At 26.6% G+C, this 20,486-nt stretch overlaps 1 long non-coding RNA gene across 2 annotated transcripts in view; it reads left to right on the plus strand.

Moving 5' to 3' along the window:
• LOC126365801 (uncharacterized) overlaps positions 1–20,486 on the plus strand; it is a 31,353-nt gene that overhangs the window by 7,724 nt on the left and 3,143 nt on the right. Inside the window, exon 2 of one of the 2 annotated variants that reach the window (XR_007566260.1) lies at positions 7,822–7,911. This is a non-coding gene — a long non-coding RNA (uncharacterized LOC126365801). Of the gene's footprint in view, positions 1–7,147; positions 7,912–20,486 lie in introns of those variants that run through there. The other variant, XR_007566261.1, reaches the window with a different exon arrangement.

The following is a 20,486-nucleotide window of genomic DNA, read 5'->3' on the forward strand; positions in this document are numbered from 1 at the left end:
GATTAATGTGTTGAATTTAGAATTCATTTATGTAGATTTTTTCTACAAATAGTATTGATACTTTATGATTTATTTATATTTATTTTGAATTTTCTTTTATTGGTTATTTGTGTTTTAATTAGTGTTGCCTTTTTAACTTTATTAGAGCATAAGGTTTTAGGTTATATCCAGATTCGACAGGGTCCAAATAAGGTAGGTTTTGTTGGAATTCCTCAGCCATTTAGAGATGCTATTAAGTTAATTTGTAAGGAGCAGCTTATTCCTATTATATCTAATTACCTATTTTATTATTTTTCCCCTGTTTTTAATTTAATGATTTCTTTAGCCGTTTGAGTAATTTTTCCTTATTTAACTTATATGTGTTCTTTTTCTTATGGATTTTTATTTTTTTTTATGTTGTACTAGATTAAGTGTTTATACTGTTATGATTGCTGGTTGATCTTCTAATTCAAATTATTCATTATTAGGTTCTCTTCGTTCTGTTGCTCAAACAATTTCTTATGAAGTTAGTTTAGCTTTAATTTTATTATCTTTAATTATTTTAATTGGTAGTTTTAATATGTTTGATTTTATAAACTATCAGCTTTATTGTAGGTTTATTATTATTTCTTTTCCTTTAGCTTTAGCTTGTATTGCTTCTTGTGTAGCTGAAACTAATCGTACTCCTTTTGATTTTGCTGAAGGGGAATCTGAGTTAGTTTCAGCATTTAATATTGAATACGGTGCGGGTGGTTTTACTTTAATCTTTTTAGCTGAATATACTAGAATTGTTTTCCCAAGATTATTATGGTCTTTAATTTCTTTAGGTGGTGATTTTTATTCTTTTATATTTTTTATTAAGCTTGCTATTATATCTTTTGGTTTTATTTGGGTTCCTTGAACATTACCACGGTTTCGTTATGATAAATTAATGTACTTAGCTTGAAAAAGTTTTTTACTTTTATATTTAAATTTTTTATTTTCTTTGTTGGTTTAAAGATTTTATTTATCTCATTTGTTTAGTGAAATTTTTTGAGAAAATTTAATAGAAGAGTTAAACTTCTAATTTTATGTTTTCAAAACATATGCTTTTCCTAAGCTAATTAACTTTTTATTCCTTAATTAATTTATCTCATGCATTTGCGATATGGACATTAATTAAGAAGTATGAGAAGTAGATAATTGTTAAGATTTGACCTGTTATAATATAAGGTTCTTCAACAGGTCGTTTACCAATTCACGTTAGTAAGCACACAACAACTACTATAATTCAGAATAAAATTTGGTTATTAGGGTAAAATTGAATGCCTCGGAATGGTGTTTTATTATAAAATGGTAAGATTATTAAGATTCTAATTGATAAAAATAATGCAATAACACCTCCTAGCTTATTAGGAATTGATCGTAAAATTGCATATGCAAATAAGAAATATCACTCTGGTTGAATGTGAACTGGTGTTACTAATGGGTTGGCAGGTACAAAGTTGTCTGGATCTCCTAATAGGTAAGGATTGATTAAACATAGTATAATTAATAATGATGTTATTAATACAAATGTAATAAAATCCTTAAAGGTAAAGTATGGATGGAATGGAATTTTTTCAATATCTCCATTTAGTCCAAGAGGATTATTAGATCCTGTTTGGTGAAGAAAAAATAAATGAATTGCCGCTATAGCAGCAATAATAAATGGTGATACAAAATGGTATGTGAAGAATCGATTTAATGTTGCATTATCAACAGCGAATCCTCCTCATACTCATTGGACTAAATCTGTCCCTAAGTATGGGATTGCTGATAATAAATTAGTAATTACTGTTGCACCTCAAAAAGATATTTGGCCTCAGGGTAAGACATATCCTATAAATGCAGTTGCTATAACTGAAAATAAAATCACTGTACCAATTATTCAGGTATGTATATATATATATATATAAGATCCGTAGTAAATTCCCCGTCCTACATGTAAGTAAATACAAATAAAAAATATAGATGCTCCATTTCCATGTAAGGTTCGGATAATTCAACCATTATTTACGTCTCGGCAGATGTGTACTACACTACTGAATGCTATTTCAATATTTGATGTATAATGTATAGCTAAAAATAGTCCAGTTACGATTTGAATTACCAAACATAACCCTAATAGGGATCCAAAATTTCATCAAAATGAAATATTTGTTGGGGCAGGTATGTCAATTAAAGAGTTATTAATAATTTTAATTAAAGGATGTCTTAATCGTAAGGGTTTATTCATTAGTAATTTATCTTATTTTACGAAAAGGTCCCTGATTAATATTAGTGATTGTAACAACTGTTAGTAGTGCTAAAAATAAATAAATTAGTATTATTATTGTAATAATAAATGTTGGTCTGTTATTTAATTTTTCTAAAGACATTGTTATTTCTTGATAATGGATTGAATTATCAATATTTATAGTTTCGGTGTTTTTGAAAAAGTCTATAAATATTGATATATCTAGAATAATTAATGTTGATATGATAAATACTCTCATTGTTAATGTAATAATTATAGTAATTGATTTAGGCTGAAATATTTCGTTTGATGCAATTCTTGTAATATAAATAAATAATACTAATATACCACCAAGAAATGTTAAAAATAAAATATATCATAATCAATATCTTTCTATTATTGTTCCTGTTATTAATCCAACTAGGAAGGTTTGAAGGATAATAAAAAGCATTATTGATATTGGGTGTCTTAATTTAATAAAAATAATATTTATTACATTTGATAATGATTTTAATTATTATTTTGATCATTTCAGGGGTTAGTTTATTTAAAATATCTCTTTTGGGGACCGATGATGGAAGCTTTTCCACCTCTGAAGTTTTAAAAGTGGGGGCTTGACTTATTTCCGGTTTACAAGACCGGCGTTTTTTTTAAAACTATTAAAACTAATGTTTATATTCTCTATTTTTAATTTTTTATTGATTTATTTTGCTGGTGTTTATGTTTTTTCTTCTAAACGTAAACATTTATTAATGGTTCTTTTCAGATTAGGATATATTGTTCTTTCTGTGTTTATATTAGTTATTGTTTTTCTTATTGAGTCTGATTATGATTATTTTTTTCCTGTTATTTTTTTAGTTTTTTCTGTTTTTGAGGGTGCTTTAGGTCTTTCTATTTTAGTTTCAATAATACGTTCTCATGGTAATGATTCTTTTAATTCTTCTGGTTTATCTTTATGTTAAAGTATATTTATTTATAACTATTTTTTTGATCCCTCTTTGTTTATTAAATAATTGTTGATGGTTGGTTCATTCTTTAATGTTTCTGTGGAGTTTTGTGTATATAATTTGTGTTTATTCATATGCTGATTTGAATATAATTAGATATTATTTTGGTATTGATTATTTTTCTTTTAGTTTAATTTTGCTTAGTTTTTGGATTTCTTCTTTAATAATCACTGCTAGAGGTTCAGTTTATTTAAGTTCATATCATTCTTTTTTGGTTTTTATGGTTTTAATTTTAATAATTATGCTTTACTGTTCATTTGCGAGATTAAGTCTTCTTTCTTTTTATATTTTTTTTGAGGTTAGATTAGTTCCTACTTTACTTTTAATTTTGGGTTGGGGATATCAGCCTGAGCGTTTCCAGGTTGGTTTTTATTTAATTTTTTGTACTTTGGTTGCTAGATTGCCTTTATTATTAGTCTTATTTAAGGTTTATGATTTTTCTAATACTTTATATTTTCCTTTATTAGTTGATTTTGGTTGTTATTATTTTATGTTTTATGTATTTATAATTTTGACTTTTTTAGTTAAGATACCTATATTTTTGGTCCATTTATGACTTCCTAAGGCCCATGTAGAGGCCCCCATTTCAGGTAGAATGATTCTTGCTGGTGTTTTATTGAAGTTAGGTGGTTATGGTATTTTTGTGTTATAAAGGTTATTTCTTATTTAGGTTTAAAGTTTAATTATTTTTGATTATCTTTAGGTTTGTCTGGGGGTGTTATTGTAAGATTTATATGTTTTTGTCAGGTTGATTTAAAGTCTTTAATTGCATATTCTTCTGTTGCTCATATAAGAATGGTTATCGGTGGATTGATGACTATGAATTGGTGAGGTTGTGTAGGTTCTCTTTCTCTAATGGTCGGTCATGGTTTATGTTCTTCTAGTTTATTTTGTTTATCTAATATTATTTATGAACGTTTAGGTAGACGAATATCATTAATTAACAAGGGTATAATTAATTTGATACCAAGAATGGCTTTATGATGATTTCTTTTAAGATCATCAATTATGGCTGCTCCTCCTTCTTTAAATTTGGTAGGTGAAATTGGATTATTAAATAGAATTATATCTTGATCTTCTTTTAGATTCTTTGCTTTAATTTTTTATCTTTTTTTAGAGCTGTTTATACTTTGTATATATATTCTTATTCTCAGCATGGTAATTATTATTCTGGTGTTTATACTTGTTCTCTTGGTTATTTTCGTGAATATCATCTTTTACTTTTACATTGATTGCCTTTAAATATGGTCTGTTTAAGGGGTGAATATTTCTTTGTTTAGTTTGCTTAAGTATTTTAATTAAAAATTTTGTTTTGTAGAATCAATGATATGAAGTTTTTCATCTTAGGTCGTGAATTTATTTTCTATTTGTTCTTTGAGTTTTTTTTCTTTGTTTTTTTCGAGAACTATAATTTTTTTTTAGGTATTTATTATTTAATAATTGATTATAGAGTTTTTGTTGAGTGAGAGCTTTTCAATTTAAATGGTTCTATAGTTGTTATAACTTTAATTTTGGATTGAATATCTCTTATTTTTATGTCTTTTGTTATATATATTTCTTCTTTGGTTATTTATTATAGAGAGGATTATATGTCTGGTGAAAAGAATATAAATCGTTTTATTATTATTGTTTTAATATTTATTCTTTCTATAGGTTTTTTAATTATTAGCCCTAATTTAATTAGAATTTTATTAGGTTGTGATGGTTTAGGTTTAGTTTCTTATTGTTTAGTTATTTATTATCAAAATGTAAAATCTTGTAGTGTGGGTATATTATCTGCACTTTCTAATCGTATTGGTGATGTTGCTATTTTGATTTCTATTGCATGAATGTTAAATTTTGGTGGTTGAAATTATATTTATTATTATGATTTTATTTCTAATTCTTTTGAAATAAAGCTCATTACTATATTAATTGTTTTAGCAGCTGTAACTAAGAGAGCTCAAATTCCTTTTTCTTCATGACTTCCTGCTGCTATAGCAGCTCCTACCCCTGCTTTAGTTCATTCTTCTACTGTTGTTACTGCTGGTGTTTATTTATTAATTCGTTTTAGACCAATATTAGATACTTATAATTGTGCTTGATTTTTACTTTTAATTGGTTGTATAACTATATTTATGGCTGGATTGGGCGCTAATTTTGAATTTGATTTGAAGAAGATTATTGCTCTTTCTACTTTAAGACAACTTGGTTTAATAATAAGAATTTTAGCTATGGGTTATCCAAAGCTTGCATATTTTCATTTATTGGCTCATGCTTTATTTAAGGCATTATTATTTATATGTGCAGGTTCAATAATTCATAATTTAAAGGATTCTCAGGATATTCGTTTTATAGGATCAATTGTTAATTTCATACCTTTAACTTCAGTTTGTTTTAATGTTTCTAGTTTATCTTTGTGTGGTTTACCTTTTTTAGCTGGATTTTATTCAAAGGATTTAATTCTTGAGATGGTTTGTTTTAGATGAATTAATTGTTTAATTTTTTTTCTTTATTTTTTTCTACTGGTTTAACTGCTTCTTATTCTTTTCGTTTGTTTTATTATTCAATATCTGGTGATAATAATTTTTATTCTAGATTTTCTTTTGATGATAAGGGTTATTACATTTCGTTTGTAATAACTGGTCTATTGTTTGTTGCTGTTTTTGGTGGTAGTCTTTTATCTTGATTAATTTTTCCTATTCCTCATGTGATTGCTTTACCTTATTATTTAAAGTTTTTAACTATTACAGTTGTTATTTTAGGTGCTTATTTAGGTTATCTTATTTCTAATTTTGATTTTACTCATAATTTATTTTCTTTAAGTATACTTTCTTTTGTCAGATTTGCCTGTTCTATATGATTTATACCTTTTCTTTCAACTAATTTTATTAGATATATTCCTTTAAAAATAGGTTATTATTCATCTAAGTCATTTGATTATGTTTGAGGTGAATTTCTTGGTGGTCAAGGTTTATATAGATTATTTATTTATTTAATTGGTTATATTCAAGGTTGATATGATTCTAATTTCACGATTTATCTTTTAACTTTTATTTTTTGAGTATTTATTTTGGTAATATTATTTTTCGTTTACTTAAATAGCTTATAATTAGAGCGTGACACTGAAGATGTTAAGGAAGTATTTTTACTTTTAGGTATTTATAAATATAGATATATTATTTTTACAGTGAAAATGTAATGTTTTATTTAAACTATATAAATTTTAGAAATGTTAACGGAGTTTAACCGCTAATATAAAAAGTTAGCAGCTTTCATATTGGCTTTACATTTCCTTAATTGGAACTATTATAGTTCAATTATATTATTAACAGTAATACGCCTCTTTTTGGCTTCAATTAATAAGAATAAGGGTAGTACATACCAATCTTCCAGGTCGAAACTGACTGCAATATTTCGCTTCTTATTCTATTTAAGGTTGATTGATAATATCAATACTTTTTGAATGCAACCCAAATGTTATGTTTAACTACAACCCTTTATTCTGCTCATTGTAATGCTCCTTGATTTCATTCATGGTATAGTCCACCTAGTAGTACTAGAATAAAAAATATTGTTGATACTGTTCAGATTATAATGTCTGATGTTTTAAAAATAATTACAATTGGTAGAATTAGTGCAATTTCTACATCAAAAATTAAAAAGATTACTGCGATTAGGAAGAATCGTAGTGAGAATGGTATTCGTGCTGATCTTTTTGGATCAAACCCACATTCAAATGGTGATCTTTTTTCTCGATCATTAATTAATTTTTTTTATAATGTTGTTGCCAGGATTATAACAATTATTGGAATAATAAATCTAATGAAAACTCTTGTAGATAATATTAGAATTGTTTTCTTGATTTATATCAAGCTTTCTGATTGGAAGTCAAATGTACTATTTATACTAGAAAAACAATTATCTACCTCATCAATAAATAGAGATATATAAGAATAATCATACTACGTCTACGAAGTGTCAGTATCATGCTGCTACTTCAAATCCAAAGTGGTGTCTTGGTGAGAATTGATTTATTGAGTGTCGAAGTAGACATGTTGATAAAAAGATTGTCCCAATAATTACGTGTAAACCATGGAATCCTGTTGCAACAAAGAATGTTGATCCATAAACTGCATCTGCAATGGTAAAAGGTGCTTCTCAATATTCATATGCTTGAAGTATTGTAAAATATAGTCCTCATAACACTGTGAAGAATAATCCTTGTAGTGCTTGAGTATGATTAGATTCTATTAAACTATGATGTGCTCATGTTACTGTTACTCCTGATGCTAAAAGAATAGCTGTATTAAGTAATGGAATTTGTATAGGGTTGAAGGGTTGAATGTCCTATTGGAGGTCATAATATTTCTAGTTCAATTGTTGGTGCTATTCTTCTTCTAAAGAATGCTCAAAAAAAGAAACGAAAAATAATACCTCTGATGCAATAAATAAAATTAATCCTCATCGTAATCCAATTGATACAAATCCTGTATGTAATCCTTGATATGTTCCTTCTCGCACTACATCTCGTCATCATTGAATTATGGTTAGTAGGGTAATTCCAAATCCAATTATGAATAAGTTAATGTTAAATAGGTGGAATCATTTTGCTAGTCCTGATACTAGGACTATTGCTCCAATTGCTCCTGTTGGTGGTCAAGGTCTATAGTCTACTAAGTGGAATGGGTGGTTTGAGTGAGTTGTTAACATAGGTTTAATATACTTCCCTAGAATAAAGAGTTCTTAAATTTGAGAAAACATAGGCTTGAATTATTGCTATGCTGATTCTAGAATTAATAGAAGTATTTGTCCAATAATTAGTAATGAGGTTAAGTTTATTGCTATAGATGGTCCTGTGTTTCCTAATAAGGTTAATAATAAGTGTCCTGCAATTATATTTGCTGCTAACCGTACTGCTAATGTACCTGGTCGAATGACATTACTAATTGTTTCAATTAGTACTATAAATGATATTAATGCAGGCGGTGTACCTTGTGGTACAAGGTGTGAAATATATGATTAGTATGATTAATTCATCCAAATAATATAAATCTTAGTCATATAGGTAGGGCAATTGCAAATGTTAATGCTAAATGTCTTGTTCTAGTAAAAATATAATGGAATAATCCTATAAAATTGTTAAATAATATTATAATAAAAATTGAGATGAAAATGAATGTTGTTCCATTAAATGATTTTGGTCCAAGTAGTGTTTTAAATTCATTATGTAAGGTTAAATTTAGTTTATTTCATATAATGTTAATTCGTGATGGTGTAAGTCAAAATAGTGATGGGATTAATAATAGTCCTAGAAATGTTCTAGTTCAATTTAATGATAAATTAAAGATGTTAGTTGATGGGTCAAATGTTGAGAATAAATTTGTTATCATTTTCAATTTAAATTTTTTATTTCAATTGTTCCTTTTTCTGCTCTTTTAATAAGGTTAGGCTTAAATGAGAAGAAGTTTATTTGATTAAACAAGATTAATGTAGCTGAAAATATAATGAATAGTTAGAATCATATAAGAGGGGATATATGAGGGATTTGGATATAATTTCCTCATCAGAAGTAGTCGTTAATTTACTATTATTTGGTTTAAGAGACCATTACTTACTTTCAGTCATCTGATGAATTTCAATGTGTACTAATCTTGTTTAGTTACTTTAGATTGACACTCTAATGTTATTTATTTTAACTAACTCCTTAAATTATCTTAGATAATCACTTAATAAATAAATTTACTGAAGTTCTTTCAATTACAATTGGTATAAATCTGTGGTTTGCTCCACAGATTTCTGAGCAGTGTCCAAAGAATAATCCAGGTAGATTTATTGTGAATGTTCCTTGATTTAACCGACCTGGCGTTGCATCAATTTTAACCCCTAATGCAGGAACTGCTCGTGAGTGTAGAACATCTGATGCTCTTGTTAATACTCGTACTTCTGTATTTATTGGTAGGATTGTTCGGTTATCTACATCTAGCAGTCGAAATCCATCATTTTCTAAGTCTTGTTCTGGTGTTATGTAAGTGTCAAATTCTACGTCTATAAAGTCTGAATATTCATATCTTCAATATCATTGTCGTCCAATGGTTTTAATTGTAATTATTGCATCTACTGAATCATCAAGTAAATATAATAGTCGTAATGATGGAAGGGCAATAAAAATTAATGTAATTGCTGGTAAAGCTGTTCAGATTGTTTCAATTAAGTGTCCATGGAGTATATTACGGTTAGTATAGGCAATAAATAATATATAACTTAAGGCATAACCTACAATTACTGTAATTAATAATAATACGACCATAGTATGATCATGAAAGAATGATAGTTGCTCCATTAATGGTGAAGCTCCATCTTGAAGAGATAAATTTGATCATGTTGCCATTATGAATATTTTCTAATAAAAGGTCAAACCTTTATTTGTAGAGCTTAAATCTACTGCACTAATCTGCCATATTACAATCTAGAGATTAATGGTAATTCTGAGTAACTATGTTCTGCAGGAGGGTTATTTTGTAGTCATTCTGTTGATCTTCTTACGTTAGCTCCAAATATAATTGCTGAGTTTGTAACCATTCTTTCTCATATAATTACAATGAATATAATAATTCCTACAATAGAAATTGTAGACCCAATTCTTGATACTTCATTTCATGATGTATATGCGTCTGGGTAGTCTGAGTATCGTCGAGGTATTCCTGCTAATCCTAAGAAGTGTTGGGGAAAGAATGTTAAGTTTACTCCAATGAATATAATTGTAAATTGGATTTTTAATCATGTATTATTTATAGTTAATCCTGTAAATAGTGGATATCATTGAATAACACCTCCTATAATTGCAAATACTGCTCCTATAGATAATACATAATGAAAATGGGCTACTACATAATATGTATCATGTAATACAATATCAAGTGATGAATTTGCTAATACTAATCCTGTTAATCCACCAATTGTAAATAGGAAAATAAATCCTAGAGCTCATAATAATGGTGGATTGAACTTGAATTTAATTCCATATAATGTAGCTAATCATCTAAATACCTTAATTCCTGTAGGTACAGCAATAATTAGTGTTGCTGATGTAAAATATGCTCGTGTGTCAACATCCATTCCTACTGTAAATATATGATGTGCTCATACAATAAATCCTATTAGTCCAATTGATAGTATAGCATAAATCATACCTAATGTTCCAAATGGTTCAATTTTTCCTCTTTCTTGACATACAATGTGTGAAATAATTCCGAACCCCGGTAGAATTAAAATATAAACTTCTGGGTGTCCAAAGAATCAAAATAGATGTTGATATAGAATTGGGTCACCCCCTCCTGCAGGGTCAAAGAATGATGTATTTAAATTTCGGTCTGTTAATAATATAGTAATAGCTCCTGCTAAAACTGGAAGTGAAAGAAGGAGAAGTAATGCTGTAATAGCTACAGATCATACAAATAAAGGTGTTTGATCTAAAGTTATACTTTCTGATCGTATATTAATTGCTGTTGTAATGAAATTCACTGCACCAAGAATAGGTGACACACCTGCTAAGTGTAATGAAAAAATAGCTAGATCTACAGATGCACCCCCATGTGCAATAGCTCCTGCTAGAGGAGGGTAAACTGTTCATCCTGTACCAGCACCATTATCTACTATAGAAGATGTAAGAAGAAGGGTTAGTGAAGGTGGTAGTAATCAAAAACTTATATTATTTATTCGTGGAAATGCTATATCTGGTGCACCAATTATTAGTGGAACAAGTCAATTACCAAATCCACCAATTATAATAGGTATTACTATAACGAAAATTATTACGAATGCGTGAGCTGTGATAATAACATTATAAATCTTGTCATCCCCAATTAGAGATCTGGGTTGACCAAGTTCAGCACGAATAAGTATTCGTATTGATGTTCCTACTATTCCTGCTCATGCTCCAAATAGGACTTATAAAGTACCAATGTCCTTATGGTTTGTTGAGAATAATCATTTTTGCGGTAAGATGGCTGAATTTTAGGTGGTAGACTGTAAATCTACTTATGAGATGTTTTCTCTCTTACCATATTTAGGTCTTATATTCAATTATGATTCTAGACTGCAATTCTAGAGGTGTAAAATTTTACTAAGGCCTAAAAGATTATTCTTTTAATTATAACTTTGAAGGTTATTAGTTTGATTAACTTAAGTCCTTAGTATAATGAAATTAAGGTTGATGTTGAAATCAATCCTATTGTTGAAATTATTACTGTTATAGGAAGAATAATTCTTGATTTTTGGGACTATCTTTATAGATCACGAATTTTCTGTATAAGATATAATTAGAGCTGTGAATCTAATACGTATATAATAGTAGAGTGTAATTGTAGTTAATACGACTATAATAGTTATAATAGTTGTTATATTGTTTTCTATTAACGATTGTATTACAATTCATTTTGGTAAGAATCTAAGGAATGGTGGTAGGCCACCTAAAGATAGTAAAGATAAAAATATTATGAATTTAATTTCGGTTTTTATATTTCTGGCTGAATAAATTTGATTTATGAAAAATAAATTTATTTGCTTGAATAATAAAACTATAATTAATCTTAATAGTGAGTAAATAATGAAGTATAGTTCTCAGATGTTTTCTCTGACTGTTAATGATCTAATTATTTAACCTAGGTGTCTAATTGATGAATATGCTAAAAGTTGTCGTAGGGATGTTTGATTTAAACCTCCTATTGCCCCAATAATAATTCTTAAAATAATAATTGTTCAAATGAAAGTTCTTAATTGAATACAATAGGATAAGACCATTATTGGGGCGATTTTTTGTCATGTTATTAATGTTAAACAATTATTTCATCTTGAGGCTCCTATTACTTCTGGAAATCAGAAATGGAAAGGTGCAGCTCCAATCTTTAATAATAATCTAGAAATAATTATTATTGATGGGATAAATTCTGTTTCCCATCCCATGGGATATTTTATTTGAATCAGCAAAATTGAAAATAATAGTATTGTCGATGCTACTGCTTGGACAGTAAAATATTTAATTTATGATTCGTTTATTATTATATTTTTATTTCTTGTTAGGAGCGGAATAATCGAAAGTAAGTTGATCACAAGTCCTATTCAAACCCCAAATCAGGAATTTGATGAAAGGGACAGGATCGTTCCTATCATTAATGTTGATAGGAAGAGAAGTTTTGTAGAGTTGTTGTCATTAAAAAGGAGAGGATTCATACATCTATAAATGGGGTATGAACCCATTAGCTTGTTTAGCTTACCTTTTTACGTTAAGGTGTATGATGCACGTTAGTTTTTGATACTAAAGGGGGTAGTTTAATTCTATCTTATGTAATTTTAATGAAGGTAATTTTATTTACTTTATTTACACTATCACGGTAACCCTTTAATCAGGCACTTCATTTATTTAATATATAAATTGAATTTTTTTTTTAAATTCTTTTATGCATTATTTTGTTTAATTAGGATTAATTTATCCTGCTCCTTTTATTCTTTATATATATATATATATATATATATATATATATATATATATATATATATATATATATATATATATATAATAAATAATTTGTATTAATATATTACATTTAACTAAATTTAAAAAATTGTAAGTTTATTTTATTATTATTAATTGATTATTGTAATAGATTTATTTACCTAGGATTATAGCTACTTATGTTTTTAGCTTAAAATAGGTTATTATAATATAATATATTTAATAATATGTAATTTAATATTTATTATTATTATAATAGGATGTAAAAAATAAAATTATTAATTTTAAATATAAAATATTATAATTAATATAAATAAATATATTAATTATAATAATATAATTAATATAAATTATCCATAGTTAGATTTTTTAACTATTAAATACATAAATTAACTTAATATAAAAAAAGAATTCATATAAATAAAAAATTATATTAAATTATATATTGTATAAAATATATTTATTATATTATTTAATCTTTCTTTGTTTATTAGTGAAAAGAAAGATTAAATAAGAAAGAATATAATACATTTATTGCTATACATGTTCCATATTTATCTTTAATTCTATATAATAGAGAATTTGTTGTGGTCATAGGGTGGTGCGTTTCTTTTTTTTTCTTAATGTTTGTGTTTTTTTTTTCTTTAAATATTTGAATCTTTTATTTTTTTTTGATTTAATAAATTTAAAAATTTCTTACTTTTTATTCTTAAAAGTTTTATTCTTGCTTGTTTATTCACTTTTTCTTTGTATTATATGTAAGTTTTTTTAGACTAAATGTTCTTTTTTGCATAATTTGATTTAATTATCAAGTGATTTTGGATTTAGCAATTGATTTAGTATCGGCATAATTCGTGCCAGCAGCTGCAGTTATACGATTGATACAAGTGAATATTATTGGTTAAAAAAGTTGTATATACTATTAGGGTTGAAATATAAATTTGTAAGGTGAAATGTTAAAATGTATTTGTGGCCCTTTTTATGAATCTGTGAAATTTAATAATAAACTCGGATTAGATACCCTATTATTTTAAATGTTAATTATATTTTCCAGGGTACTGTTAGTTAAGGTCTTTAAACCCAAAGAATTTGGCGGTATCTCATTCCATTCAGAGGAACCTACCTCGTGATTGATAATACACGATTTACTCTACTTAATTTATTTGTTTGTATATCTCCGCTATCAGAGAATCTTTTTAGAGTTATAATTCTCAAGATTTATAATTATAAAATATTTCAGGTCAAGGTGCAGCTTATAGTTAAGAGGAGGTGTGCTACAATAGATTTTTGTTTATAACGGAATTGATAGTGGAATACTGTTAATGAAGGTGGATTTGATAGTAATTTAATTTATTTAATTTAACTGATATTGGATCTGAGATGTGTACACATCGCCTGTCGCTCTCATGATTGATTATTCTATTTTATTTTAAAGTAGCTTCAATTTAGATGAGATAAGTTGTAACATAGTAGATGTACAGGGAAATTGTATCTAGGAAGAGTTTCAAGGTATAACTTATTAGCAAAGTGTTTCATTTACACTGAAAATTTTTCTGTGCAAATCAGGATATCTTGATTATTTATTTTATTATATTAATTTTTTGTTTATTTATTTATTTAATATAAATAATTTTATTGGATTTTGTCTTAGTATATTTTATAGAATTGATTTTTTAAATTATAGTGTTATGGTAATGTAAGTGTTTTATGAAATATTATTTAAATTTTTTAAGAACACGCGATCTAGTGTTACCTTTTGATTCAGGGTTTATCAAAATTTTAGTATTTATTTTACTTGTCTCGATTTGGGTTGATTTATAAATAATTTATAGTTAATGTATCTTAATTATTATTAAATTATTTATAGAAATGAGATGTTAATCGTTTCCCAAGATATCTAGTTTCTTAAGAAAAAATTTAATTTTTTAAAGTTATTTGTTTTTATTTAAGTTTTTAAGTAAAAACATTAAATAATTTTTTATTTAAGGGATAAGCTTTGAAGTTAATAACCTATAATTTATTTTATAGAAATATAATAGTAAGCTTTAAACCAGCTATCTTTAAGATTACGTTTTAGTTCATTATTTTTTATTTTGATTTTATAAATATTTTAGGTTTTCTATTAAGATTATTAATTTAAATTTAAAATTTTTGTAATAATGATAGAATTAGTATATTTATTTGTATAAAATTTTTACCTTGTGAACTTATTATAAGGAACTATGCAAAATTGATTTCCGCCTGTTTATCAAAAACATGTCCTCTTGTTAATACTTTGAGGTCTGGCCTGCTCACTGAGCGTATTTTTAAAGAGCCGCGGTATTTTGACCGTGCAAAGGTAGCATAATCATTAGTCTCTTAATTAGTGGCTGGAATGAATGGCTTGACGAGAAATCAACTGTCTCTTAATAAATTTTTGAATTTAACTTTTGAGTCAAAAGGCTTAAATTCTTCTTTAGGACGAGAAGACCCTATAGAGCTTGACATTTTACTTTTATATAGTTTTTTGTTTGTCTTTCTGTATTTAATGATGATGTTTTGTTGGGGTGACATGAAGAATAGATAAACTCTTCATTATTATATCATTTATTTATGTTTGTTATTTTGATCCATAATTTATGATCATAAGATTAAGTTACCTTAGGGATAACAGCGTAATTGTTTTTGAGAGCTCATATCGACAAAGCAGATTGCGACCTCGATGTTGGATTAAGAAAAATTTTGGGTGCAGGAGCCCAATGATTAGGCCTGCTCGACCTTTAAATTCTTACATGATCTGAGTTCAGACCGGCGTGAGCCAGGTCGGTTTCTATCCTAAGATTATTAATCCATATTAGTACGAAAGGACCAAATGGTTAAAATATTTTTTGTTATATTGATTAATATTAATTTATTTACTATTTTGACAGATTAATGTGTTGAATTTAGAATTCATTTATGTAGATTTTTTCTACAAATAGTATTGATACTTTATGATTTATTTATATTTATTTTGAATTTTCTTTTATTGGTTATTTGTGTTTTAATTAGTGTTGCCTTTTTAACTTTATTAGAGCATAAGGTTTTAGGTTATATCCAGATTCGACAGGGTCCAAATAAGGTAGGTTTTGTTGGAATTCCTCAGCCATTTAGAGATGCTATTAAGTTAATTTGTAAGGAGCAGCTTATTCCTATTATATCTAATTACCTATTTTATTATTTTTCCCCTGTTTTTAATTTAATGATTTCTTTAGCCGTTTGAGTAATTTTTCCTTATTTAACTTATATGTGTTCTTTTTCTTATGGATTTTTATTTTTTTTTATGTTGTACTAGATTAAGTGTTTATACTGTTATGATTGCTGGTTGATCTTCTAATTCAAATTATTCATTATTAGGTTCTCTTCGTTCTGTTGCTCAAACAATTTCTTATGAAGTTAGTTTAGCTTTAATTTTATTATCTTTAATTATTTTAATTGGTAGTTTTAATATGTTTGATTTTATAAACTATCAGCTTTATTGTTGGTTTATTATTATTTCTTTTCCTTTAGCTTTAGCTTGTATTGCTTCTTGTGTAGCTGAAACTAATCGTACTCCTTTTGATTTTGCTGAAGGGGAATCTGAGTTAGTTTCAGCATTTAATATTGAATACGGTGCGGGTGGTTTTACTTTAATCTTTTTAGCTGAATATACTAGAATTGTTTTCCCAAGATTATTATGGTCTTTAATTTCTTTAGGTGGTGATTTTTATTCTTTTATATTTTTTATTAAGCTTGCTATTATATCTTTTGGTTTTATTTGGGTTCCTTGAACATTACCACGGTTTCGTTATGATAAATTAATGTACTTATCTTGAAAAAGTTTTTTACTTTTATATTTAAATTTTTTATTTTCTTTGTTGGTTTAAAGATTTTATTTATCTCATTTGTTTAGTGAAATTTTTTGAGAAAAGTTAATAGAAGAGTTAAACTTCTAATTTTATGTTTTCAAAACATATGCTTTTCCTAAGCTAATTAACTTTTTATTCCTTAATTAATTTATCTCATGCGTTTGCGATATGGACATTAATTAAGAAGTATGAGAAGTAGATAATTGTTAAGATTTGACCTGTTATAATATAAGGTTCTTCAACAGGTCGTTTACCAATTCACGTTAGTAAGCACACAACAACTACTATAATTCAGAATAAAATTTGGTTATTAGGGTAAAATTGAATGCCTCGGAATGGTGTTTTATTATAAAATGGTAAGATTATTAAGATTCTAATTGATAAAAATAATGCAATAGCACCTCCTAGCTTATTTGGAATTGATCGTAAAATTGCATATGCAAATAAGAAATATCACTCTGGTTGAATGTGAACTGGTGTTACTAATGGGTTGGCAGGTACAAAGTTGTCTGGATCTCCTAATAGGTAAGGATTGATTAAACATAGTATAATTAATAATGATGTTATTAATACAAATGTAATAAAATCCTTAAAGGTAAAGTATGGATGGAATGGAATTTTTTCAATATCTCCATTTAGTCCAAGAGGATTATTAGATCCTGTTTGGTGAAGAAAAAATAAATGAATTGCCGCTATAGCAGCAATAATAAATGGTGATACAAAATGGTATGTGAAGAATCGATTTAATGTTGCATTATCAACAGCGAATCCTCCTCATACTCATTGGACTAAATCTGTCCCTAAGTATGGGATTGCTGATAATAAATTAGTAATTACTGTTGCACCTCAAAAAGATATTTGGCCTCAGGGTAAGACATATCCTATAAATGCAGTTGCTATAACTGAAAATAAAATCACTGTACCAATTATTCAGGTATGTATATATATATATATATAAGATCCGTAGTAAATTCCCCGTCCTACATGTAAGTAAATACAAATAAAAAATATAGATGCTCCATTTCCATGTAAGGTTCGGATAATTCAACCATTATTTACGTCTCGGCAGATGTGTACTACACTACTGAATGCTATTTCAATATTTGATGTATAATGTATAGCTAAAAATAGTCCAGTTACGATTTGAATTACCAAACATAACCCTAATAGGGATCCAAAATTTCATCAAAATGAAATATTTGTTGGGGCAGGTATGTCAATTAAAGAGTTATTAATAATTTTAATTAAAGGAGGTCTTAATCATAAGGGTTTATTCATTAGTAATTTATCTTATTTTACGAAAAGGTCCCTGATTAATATTAGTGATTGTAACAACTGTTAGTAGTGCTAAAAATAAATAAATTATTATTATTATTGTAATAATAAATGTTGGTCTGTTATTTAATTTTTCTAAAGACATTGTTATTTCTTGATAATGGATTAAATTATCAATATTTATAGTTTCGGTGTTTTTGAAAAAGTCTATAAATATTGATATATCTAGAATAATTAATGTTGATATGATAAATACTCTCATTGTTAATGTAATAATTATAGTAATTGATTTAGGCTGAAATATTTCGTTTGATGCAATTCTTGTAATATAAATAAATAATACTAATATACCACCAAGAAATGCTAAAAATAAAATATATCATAATCAATATCTTTCTATTATTGTTCCTGTTATTAATCCAACTAGGAAGGTTTGAAGGATAATAAAAAGCATTATTGATATTGGGTGTCTTAATTTAATAAAAATAATATTTATTACATTTGATAATGATTTTAATTATTATTTTGATCATTTCAGGGGTTTGTTTATTTAAAATATCTCTTTTGGGGACCGATGATGGAAGCTTTTCCACCTCTGAAGTCTTAAAAGTGGGGGCTTGACTTATTTCCGGTTTACAAGACCGGCGTTTTTTTTAAAACTATTAAAACTAATGTTTATATTCTCTATTTTTAATTTTTTATTGATTTATTTTGCTGGTGTTTATGTTTTTTCTTCTAAACGTAAACATTTATTAATGGTTCCTTTCAGATTAGGATATATTGTTCTTTCTGTGTTTATATTAGTTATTGTTTTTCTTATTGAGTCTGATTATGATTATTTTTTTCCTGTTATTTTTTTAGTTTTTTCTGTTTTTGAGGGTGCTTTAGGTCTTTCTATTTTAGTTTCAATAATACGTTCTCATGGTAATGATTCTTTTAATTCTTCTGGTTTATCTTTATGTTAAAGTATATTTATTTATAACTATTTTTTTGATCCCTCTTTGTTTATTAAATAATTGTTGATGGTTGGTTCATTCTTTAATGTTTCTGTCGAGTTTTGTGTATATAATTTGTGTTTATTCATATGCTGATTTGAATAAAATTAGATATTATTTTAGTATTGATTATTTTTCTTTTAGTTTAATTTTGCTTAGTTTTTGGATTTGTTCTTTAATAATCAATGCTAGAGGTTCAGTTTATTTAAGTTCATATCATTCTAATTTTTTTGTTTTTATGGTTTTAATTTTAATAATTATGCTTTACTGTTCATTTGCTAGATTAAGTCTTCTTTCTTTTTATATTTTTTTTGAGGTTAGATTAGTTCCTACTTTACTTTTAATTTTGGGTTGGGGATATCAGCCTGAGCGTTTCCAGGCTGGTTTTTATTTAATTTTTTGTACTTTGGTTGCTAGATTGCCTTTATTATTAGTCTTATTTAAGGTTTATGATTTTTCTAATACTTTATATTTTCCTTTATTAGTTGATTTTGGTTCTTATTATTTTATGTTTTATGTATTTATAATTTTGACTTTTTTAGTTAAGATACCTATATTTTTGGTCCATTTATGACTTCCTAAGGCCCATGTAGAGGCCCCCATTTCAAGTAGAATGTTTCTTGCTGGTGTTTTATTGAAGTTAGGTGGTTGTGTTATTTTTCGTGTTATAAAGGTTATTTCTTATTTAGGTTTAAAGTTTAATTATTTTTGATTATCTTTTGGTTTGTCTGGGGGTGTTATTGTAAGATTTATTTGTTTTAGTCAGGTTGGTTTAAAGTCTTTAATTGCATATTCTTCTGTTGCTCATATAAGAATGGTTATCGGTGGATTGATGACTATGAATTGGTGAGGTTGTGTAGGTTATCTTTCTCTAATGGTCGGTCATGGTTTATGTTCTTCTGGTGTATTTTGTTTATCTAATATTATTTATGAACGTTTAGGTAGACGAAGATTATTAATTAACAAGGGTATAATTAATTTGATACCAAGAATGGCTTTATGATGATTTCTTTTAAGATCATCAAATATGGCTGCTCCTCCTTCTTTAAATTTGGTAGGTGAAATTAGATTATTAAATAGAATTATATCTTGATCTTCTTTTAGATTCTTTGCTTTGATTTTTTCATCTTTTTTTAGAGCTGTTTATACTTTGTATATATATTCTTATTCTCAGCATGGTAATCATTATTCTGGTGTTTATACTTGTTCTCTTGGTTATTTTCGTGAATATCATCTTTTACTTTTACATTGATTTCCTTTAAATATTCTCTGTTTAAAGGGTGAATATTTCTTTGTTTAGTTTGCTTAAGTATTTTAATTAAAAATATTGTTTTGTGGAATCAATGATATGAAGTTTTGCATCTTAGGCCGTGAATTTATTTTCTATTTGTTCTTTGAGTTTTTTTTCTTTGTTTTTTTCGAGAACTACAATTTTTATTTTAGGTAATTATTATTTAATAATTGATTATAGAGGTTTTGTTGAGTGAGACTTTTTAATATAAATGGTTCTATAGTTGTTATAACTTTAATTTTGGATTGAATATCTCTTATTTTTATGTCTTTTGTTATATATATTTCTTCTTTGGTTATTTATTATAGAGAGGATTATATGTC

This window comes from Schistocerca gregaria, chromosome 4 (assembly GCF_023897955.1).
Source record: "Schistocerca gregaria isolate iqSchGreg1 chromosome 4, iqSchGreg1.2, whole genome shotgun sequence".
Taxonomy (NCBI): domain Eukaryota; kingdom Metazoa; phylum Arthropoda; class Insecta; order Orthoptera; family Acrididae; genus Schistocerca; species Schistocerca gregaria.